This window comes from Apodemus sylvaticus, chromosome 5 (assembly GCF_947179515.1).
Source record: "Apodemus sylvaticus chromosome 5, mApoSyl1.1, whole genome shotgun sequence".
Taxonomy (NCBI): Eukaryota; Metazoa; Chordata; class Mammalia; order Rodentia; family Muridae; genus Apodemus; species Apodemus sylvaticus.
This window is the reverse complement of record NC_067476.1, coordinates 145,355,246-145,365,316: the sequence shown is the minus strand read 5'-3', so window position 1 is coordinate 145,365,316 and position 10,071 is coordinate 145,355,246.

Genomic DNA, 10,071 nt, shown 5'->3' with positions numbered 1-10,071 from the left:
AACAAACAAACAAACAAAAAATAAACACTCAAATCCCCACAAAACACAGAGGGGGAGGGGGAGGGGAAGAGGGGGAACATCCCTATCCTCTTGGAAATGGGTTTTCCATTTCCTTTATTCTAGTAAAAGCTCTGACTTGGTTAAAATAAAAATACTTAGCAAATTTTCTTTTTCAAAATTAAAAAGAAAATCTCTTTCATACATTTCCTTAAATATTTACTTACATATTTTTCTTTTGATTTATACTGATGTTTATTAGAATTAAATATACTTAGTATAATCAAATTTATTGCTATTATCATTACCATTAGTGGCAATAGTGCTCATTGAAATAAGTTCTCAATTTATTGTCAAGTCCTGCTTTAGTTTCTTCTCATCATGAGATAAGTTGGAACATATTTAGGGGATGTAAAAGTATCCTAGTATAGAATAGTATATAGATAAATCTCAGAAGTCTTGCCTAAAGATTCTACTCCAACTCCACCTGAAAGCATTAAAAACTACTATATAAACATAAAAATAAATAAATTAATAAATATAAAAATGTGGAGTAAAGCCTGGTGATATAGTTCCCTGGTAGACCAATTGTCTAGTATCTTCCGAGACCAAGATCAATCCCTAGTACTGCACAAACACAGAATAAAATGTAAAGTGCCTGCATTTTGGCCAATTTCTTGTCTTCATACATAGATATCATTATCATTTTTACACATATTCTAGTCTATCAGGCACTTAGTGACCTTAGCAAAAGATCCCTTATGATCCATTAGATCATTTATGTATACACAGATTGCATAATAGAGATGATTCTGCATCTTATTCTCCACCTACTAATCAGTTTAGATAGGTTATATATCTGTGTATACATATATATAGTATATGTTATTTATTTAGCTGGTATATTACTGTAAATTTAATTTTTAAGAGAAATTATACAATATGTATATATTTGATTTTATAAATACATGTATTAATTAACTTCCAATTTTTATTTATGCAATTATCAGTGAAAAGTTGTCTAGAATCTTCTTAATCTAGTAACTGAAAGAAACAAGATGATTTTATCCTGCCTCAAAGTAGAAAATGCGAGAAAGAAAATGATGCCAAAGGAGATCCTAAGAGCTGAGTCTGCAAAGACGGGACAGAGGCTGGTGGAGACCTGCCTCAGCACCTTATCGTGTCTCTGACTCCTCTAGAGACCCCATCTCCTTCTCACAAGGGATAGACAAAGAAACTGGCATCAGAGACTTGAGCTTTCCCTAGGACTCGAAAATAACAACCAAAAGAACATTTTGTATAAATTAATTTAAGAAAGAAACAGAATTTCATACAAAAATATATATTTACATTTACATTATACCATCCCTCCTCCTTCAAATCCCCCCATAGTCCTCTGACTCCATCTCAAATTTCTGATCTCTTCAGTTATTATTGTTATACACATACACATGCACACGTACACACCACACACACACATGTACACATACCACACACACACACTCACATGTATACACACCACATGCATACATATATCCACACATTCATATGTATACACACCACACACAAATGCACACTCACATGTACATACACACTCACATGTACACATACCACACACACACACACTCACATGTACACAGACCACATGCATACACATACAGAATCTACACTGAGTCCACTTAGTATTGCTCAAATATACACGTGTTCAGGGATACTTATTGACTACTTAGCACTGAATAACCCATCAGTGGACTTGTTCCTGGAGACAACTGATTTCCCTCTCTCAGCAGCCTGTAGCTCTTCATATAGCGGGGCAGGCTTAGGCAATCTACCCCATCCATTTTGGCATGATGACAGATGTCATCATTACACAGGACTTGTATAGGTAGCTATGATGCTGAGATTTCATAGGTGTGGCATTCCTGACAAGTTTAAAAGGCAGGATCTCACAGCTCTTATCCTGGGCCTCTTACAATCTTTACATCACTAAAGGACTTTGTTTATTTTGAGAAACAACACCCTGGTTTAGAACAACTGGTCACATGCTTGCCTCTTTCCCTGGTGTCTTGATTCATGGGCACACATTTTTATATAATTGCAGAGATGGCCTAGACTCAATTTTGTATTCAGCTTTTTTTCCCCACTTAATATTATATAGTAAATGTTTTTCCATGTGGCTACATAATCTTTCTAATTACCATTTTAATGACTTCATAATACTCCATCCAGTTCATGTACTGTAATTTATTTAACCACTCCCTATTGGTGGACATTTTAGATTGTTTCCAGACTCTTACTAATATGGAAAATGGTGCATATAATGTCTGTTGTTTCCCTTCATTTGGATGAGTTTGTAGATTAAATAGTGAGTCATGGGGTGGGATGATTTCACAGCTCTCAATATTCTTGGCCTTGCCAGTTCCACGAGCAGCAATACTCCAGATGAGGTACCAAGACACTAATATGAATTGATTTTTTTTTTTGCAAATACAATAATATTACCCACTGCCCTCTATAATTGTTATAATTCTTTCTTATTTCCCACATAGATAAACTCATGCATTTAGCCCTGGCTTGATCATTTATTCACTTCATAACTCTTGAGAAACTCATATTTACCAGAGATTTGCTCTGCAACCCTGTTTCCTTGGTAACATTGCAATTCTTACAGAAAACGGGAACAGGATGAAATGCATTGCATTAGTGAGCTTATTTTGTGAACCTCTAAAACAAAACAAGCCATAACTTTGCACAACTCATGGGCTGGAGGAAATTTAGCAGTGTTTCTTAGCTCCCTGGATGTGTGAGGGCTGCCTTAAGAAGGGCTGAGGTAAGCAGCATCTTCCAGGCACTTTGGATGAAGAGGAATTCTGTCACAGAAAGAATTGGCAATGGACTTACAGTCAGATCACTGGATTGAAATATGCCCGCTTTGTGTCTTACAAGCTGTGAGGACCAAGCCATTTTTCTTTCTCTTTTCTTTTAGGTTCTTCTTCTTCTTCTTTTTTAAAATAAAATCTCAAACAAATTATTCCATGTGCTTTTACTTTTGCTAAGTTCTTCAGGGAAAATAAAATTCTTTCTTATGTGCCGTTTCCTATTGATGACAAATGCTTATGGCTCCTGTTATGTGAGATTATGTTAACTGGAACATGAGCTCTTAGGAAGCGAGGGCCAGGTCTTCCCCTGGTTTGTGCACCTGTCTCCTGGCATAGTACCTGATGTACATCAGAATACGCCTGGCAAATGCTTCTTGAATTTAATGACTTGAATTGAATGTTTAAGTAATTATAGAGCATCAACAGAAGGAAATATTATGCAGCAATTAAAAGGATAATTAGGAAGACGACACAGCTCCATGAAGCATGTTTATGATACATTTATGTTAACATTCAAAATAGTACCTGAGTTATAATTCCTACTGTGTAAGAAAAAATCTCCAGGCTAAGTGCTAAAGAGATGAAGAAGAATGATTATCAAACAAACCAAGAAATAAACAAATAAAAACATCGTTTTCTAAGAAGTTTATATTCCTGGATGAGGCTGGCACATGACAAAATGTGCTTAAGATCAGTGAAGAAGTACATGGGAAAGGCTGATTGTGTCCGGAGGAAGTGTGACATAGACACAAGTCTATGTGCTTTGTGGAGTCACTGGTTTCAGGGATGAAAGATTAAATTAACAGTGAAGGTGGTGGAGAAGACTCTGTCCTAAATGGATAAAAGGGAACACAGGAGAAAGAAAAGTCCTTGCGTGCTACAGAAGTCATTAGGAAACTATTGAAAGCATTAGGAGAAATGAGGTGAGCCTAGAGCATCGTGCTGAGTTATTTATGTGCATGAATGGTATCAGTTGGTGCTGGATGTGTTCTGCATCACTCTCCTCCACATTATATTTTGAGAAAGCTTCTCTCATTGAACTTGGAGTTCATCGACTCAGCTACCTGCTTGTCTCTCAGGACCCATCTATCTCCACCTTTCCAGTGCTGAGATTAAAGATGTGTGCTCCTCTACCCAGATTTTATGTGCACACAGAGGATCAAACTCAGGTCTTCATCCTTGCATAACAAGAATTTTACCTATAGAACAATTTTCTCAGGTCCCTAATGGTGGGCTATATTGTAGGTATTTCTTGGGGAGTTTGATCTTGGACATGTGAACAGTGGAGTGTTCTTCAATGTTTTGGAGCAGAGATGTGATAATTTATTTTTATGTCACCGAATTTAACAGAGTGAAAATAATGGCCTGGAAAATAAAAATATTGAGGCCAACGATGCCACAGAGAAGACTGCAGGAAAGAGATGATTATAATAGTTAATGGATGAGCTAGAACAGGGTTAGATTTAACATCTTGGTAAACAGAGAAGACAAGAGGCAGGGGTTTTATGGGCTGCTGGGAAGTGAGTGAAGGGAGGACTCAAGGATGGCTTATGGGATAAACAATGACTTGTAAAGAGGGAGCAGGTCTTTGTTAAGAGGGTTGTGTCAATTAGGAGTTAAATACTGAATTTAGTTACAATGTGTTGATTTCATGATGCTATTGGCCCCCAGATTCACATAGAGCTAAGTATCCAATGAGGAAAAAAAAAAAACAGTTTTAGTGTCTTATGAAAAAAACTTCTGCCAAAAGGTGACCACAATACAGGACTCACACACAGTTCCACAGCTTCAGTCTCCATGACAAACACGATCCATGTCGCCAAATGCAAGAATCTAAGCAAGCTGGCTAGAAACTTTGGCTCTTGTTCGTTGGCTGTATGTCCCTTAGTTCTGGACAGCCTCAGATCTTCATCTGCAAATTGAAATAATAAGTCTTGCTCCATAAGGCAATGGGAAAAATGAATGAGACAAAGGCAGAAAGATTTACAGGAAGGGAAGCAGCAAGTGACATCTTTTCTAAAACCCTACTTTCCTCCCCCACTTCTCTGCAGAATGCTTCCAAGGAGTCGGAATCTAGAACCAAAGTTGTCATAGTCCGTGACTGGCCAGTCTTTCGTGCCATCTATTGGCTAGATCCAGGAGCCAGGAGTGCTCTTCAGAGACAGACAGGTTATTTGCATAAGAAAGGCTTCTTGGAGGTGAAGCACGGACTCCCAACTATGATCCAGTCTGTACCAAGTAGGCATATCCGGCTCTGCTCCCTCATTTCCTCTCTGCACACAGTGATGCCTGGTATTTCTCCTTTTTTTATTATTCAAGTCACTTGTGGCCCAAATTAGGACCCAATAAGGTGACAACAATGCAATGAAGGCAATGGCTTCTATTTTGAAAGCTTGGGACAGGTTAACACATTGGGCGGTGAATGTTCGTCCCTCCTTGCCACATACCTGTGTAGCCTTCTGCGTGGCCCTTGTTAGGAATGATGGGACTGGTGATGGAAAGGTGAAGGAACCCAACCAAAGTGTCCCAGGAAGTAAGCAAAGGACTTAATATTTTAAAATAAACTGTAGGAACCTAGACTCCTTCCTTGAAACTTTCAAGATTTTTTTTCCACTTAGGAGAAGAAGAAAGAATTTAAGAAAAGCAAGAAATAAGGAGTATGCATCTGTCTGTTATTGTTGGGGTTCCTGAATGTAAGTCACTATTGTTTCTCTATCCAGAGAAGAACAAGGGCACAGAATGGTATTAATCTATAATTTAAACATTATAAGCATTTATATGCAAATGAGGGCTGGCCTTGAGCTCCTGGTGGCTGGGTAGGACATAAATTCGGGGTGCTTCTTTTTTTCCCCACGTTCCTAGAACAAGCATGATAGGTCCATCAGCATCCACTAGGGACCCTGGGAACATGAACCCTGGCCGTACTTTGTTTTGTAAAACAGAATCTCAAAGATGCTTTTCCTCCAGGCTCCTTCAGGCTTTTAGTTGGGAAACCTCATCAGTCTTCCTGACCAAATGCTGCCTGCTTTGTGAATTCTTCAACATTAAGGCTCTCATTTCAAGCCAACTTGGCTGTGCTGTTCAGGGCTCTGTGATGACATGGACCACACTGGTTTGTTCATTCTACATGCACTGGCATTCTGATGCCAGGCACACTCCCAGACACTAGGATAGCATTCTCACAGAGAGCTAGAAGAAAGGAAAATGACACTGTTCACTTTGGGAGTGCACATGGACTGCAGGAAGAAAATAGAAAGTTACATACATAAGAGCGAGATGCTCATGGTAGAATTCCATAAGATGATGCATGCAGTGAAGATTTAAAGGGGAAGCAGGTTGATGGGTGGCCAGCAAAACCCTTCTGAGAGATTCTCGTGAATGATGATCTGGATGAAACTAGGAAACAGGCAAGTAAATACCAGGGAGATAAATATTAGTGTGACTTCTGCTGATAACATGCTCACAGTGAAAGGACAGAAGCCACCGTCCAAAGAAATGGAAAGGCTTCTGATTCTGATACTGAGGAAGATACTGGTGATTAGCTGTGAGTATCCATGAGGGGCAGCTCACCCATAGTCACTTATTCTTCATGGTAGCCCTATGTGTCAGCTATTGCTGGATCTGATCTGCAGATGGAGCAAAACCTTTGTTAAAGTAGTGACTTCCTCAAGATCACAGAGCTAGACGGCATTAGCAGGATTACGTCTCCACTGTCCCTACCCAACGTGAAGACTTCAGTTGCCCCTTTTCTTTTCATTTTCAGCATCTAGCTATGTCTCATCTTGTAGTCACCTAAAATAATTATGGATGGGTGGGTACATGTGAGGCAGGTAGGTATGAATGAATGTATGTATGCATGCATGCATTGATAGATGGATAATTTGATTATCTCCAGTGTCTATATAAGAGGACCATTTATATTTCCTAGTCCTAGGCTGTAGGATGTCTAGACATTTCAGCAGAACTTTGTGTTTGAGAGTATAGTGGGATAGCAACTTCCCAAAGCCTCCAAAGTAAGTTCATTGCTGAAGTTCATATGCCAAGGGCAAACAAAGCATGGTAACCCTTTTACTTATTTTGCTTTGTTTTTAATTTATTTCTCACCTGCAAGTATGTAAATGTACCATATGTATGCAGTACCACTAGAGGACAGAAGAGGGCATCAGATACCCTGACAGTGCAGTTATGTATGGCTGTGAACAACCATATGGGTGCTAAGAACCAAAGCCCGGTCTTCTTCAAGAGCAGAAAATGCTGTAAATGCCTGAGCCAAATTTCCACCAGTAAGAGTTGTGAATAATAATCCATGATACCTTTTATTTGGTCAGAAACCTATTATTTCACATATACTTTGGTCTGTGAAATGGAAATTACTACCACCTAACTGTTTTGCAGATAAGAAATGAAATTCAGAGAAGAGGACTGATTTAAGACCATAGACCATATAGTTAATCCACTTTTAAAAATTATCATTATGGGGTGAGTCCATTCTGCCATCATTTGATGTATCTGACCTCTCTTACATGGTTACCCGCTCATGTTAGTATGAAAGCAGGTGAAATGAAACTTTCTCATTTAGTTTTAGTAACCAGGCAACTTCCCTTCTTTCTCACCAGGGGCACTCTGGGAGCATTTAGGGGAACCTAGAGGAAGGTATAACTTTTTTGGTGTATTTATATTCTTATGACCATCGTGTTCATTTGGTGGCAAGGGATTTTCCTTCAGCCCGTTCTTGTTTCTATTAGGAAATTTCTGAATCCAACCCTAAGAGTTGAACCACACCCTATTTTCAGAGAAGAAATGCCTAACAGACCACAGGCTTTCAGGGAGCTGTTAATCAGGCATTCCTGTGATTTTGGAGATCTGGGGACCTCCATGCTCCGTCTTGATTGTTTCCAGGCTAAGGTCCCTGAAGAGGGACTTCTGGATCAAAAAATTTTGGAAGTTCCAGAAACCCTGTACAGGATTTTCTTATATCACTAATATTCTTCTTTTCCTGGGAATCTCCTCATATATTTTTTTGTCACAACTGGAATGCTCCCAAGCTCATAGCTCTCTCCAACTTAGCAGTATCAATTATGAAAGTGACAAGTACCCATATCCCTTGCCCATTATGTAGCCCTGGACGGAGTAAGGTGTGATCATTAGAGCCAAAGAAGGGAATAAACTGAAGTTGGAAAGCTCAGAGCTTGTAATGGTGGCTCTGTGTCATCCCATTGACCTGCAGTCACATCTTCCCTCCTTGATCCTTTGCACCAGAGTTAGAGCCCAGGACACCACCACTGACTGCCTCTCCAGTTCAGCTATTTACCTTTGTCCTTGTCTTTTCTGTAGCTCCCCTCTTGGTCCCTGAAAGTATACTCTTCTACACAGCCTCCTGGCCTCCAGATGCCACCCTTTCATTTATAAATGGAGCCCTAGTTTCTATTAATGTTCTCAGTCTCACTGTTGTCTTCCAAATAGGACCCAGGTCTGTTACCTTCCATCACAAGGCCTTAGAATATCTGGCTCACACTCCCATCTCTAACTTCATTTCTCTGTTTCCTCCAGGGTTATTGGTATCCCACCACTTCATTTTCTAAAAATTTTTGTCATGTGCCTGCTCTGTTATTCTTTAGTGACTGTTTCCTCTCACATGTGTCTCTGTACATTCTTTCTAGCTAACATGTTTTGCTCATTTTTTTAATCAATCATGGGACTTTACATCTATTGAACTGTCCAGGCATCTGCCATGACAATCTCCAGTGCATACAATAGTTATGGCTTTATGTTCTCATGTCAACTAACCTTCACACTAACGCTCTACACAGAACCCTGACTTAGCTCTCACTGAGACATATGTCCTGTTGACGCTGTGTGGAGATGAGTATCTGGTCTTTCCAGCAATGCTAGCTTTTTTACAGAGCCAGAGAGATGATACAGCAGTAAAGTAAGGAAATTCCAATACGGCATCAAGAAACAGAGCTAGGGCATTGCGGATGACATTAATTCTCTGTAGCTGGTACCCTGTTCACTACAGATCAAGAGCTTTTCTTAACAATATCACCTGACCAAATCTCCAAGACAGCTCTTCCAAAGAAAAACAAAATTTGGGGGTAGGAAGACCACTGGGAAGCTATCCATGCTTCTATAAGTAGTGCCTATCCATTTTCCTGCAAATAATCCTATTAAACTTCACTGGACCATACACCAAAATGGCATGAAAGTAGACTGGAATCTGGCAGAGAAGAGGAAAGAGATCATCAAGAATGAGAGGAGTCAGAAGATAAAAGTCACAATAGAACAAATACCATTTTCACGTATGAAAATATAAAAATGAAACTCATTATCATGTATGAGTAACATGTCAATAAAAATAATACGAAACATTCCTTTTTTTCTAATCTGTTTCTAGTAGAAGTCTGCTATTGAGACTTCTTACACAAACACTGATGGACTAACAGCTTGTCCTTAACCAAGAGGACATAATGACTCTTAGGTACAATATCGTTGAAATTACTTATTTAAAGGGTGTTGGAAAAGACTATTTCAGGTCTTGGGTTCACTCTTGCCAGGATTCAATATCTTCAATAGTGTCTTCCTTCTGCCTCTCACATGTAGGTGTCCCTTCAAAGTCTACCTTATCCATGTTCATCCCCAGCACCTCTCTGTCACCAAGGATACCACAGTTGATGTTTCTTTGCTTTAACACATCAAGATAAAGAATAAGTAGGTCCTCTTGAGTTCAGGGAATTTGGAACAGGTGCAGCTGGGGGGATGAGGGTTACTAAGCTTTGTTTTGTGGTTTTATAGAGTCCACTTTATTCTACATGTAACCAGGAGTTGAGTAAATGCAGATCCCCTCCTGTCAGGACCTTGGTGGTGTTCTTCTATTTCTTTGCCCCGTTTATGTGAAATAGACATCTAGTCATGGAAAGGTAGTCATCTCAATACTTCGTTCCCATGAGAAACATAATGATAACTTAGAAACTCCATCACTTTGAGGGTGGGCCAGGAGAGGTGGTCCAATCAGAATGCTCTGGTGTCACTGGACCTGCCCCATGCGACTCTCCTGATTTTCAGGTTTGAAAACAGAAATTACTAAGAAGAAAAGAATGAGTATCAGGTTTCTCTTATTGTCACAAGAAAAAACATTTAATTGCTGTCTCACCCCACATTTTTCTCCTCTAGAGCCAGTATCATTTTGTTATTTATT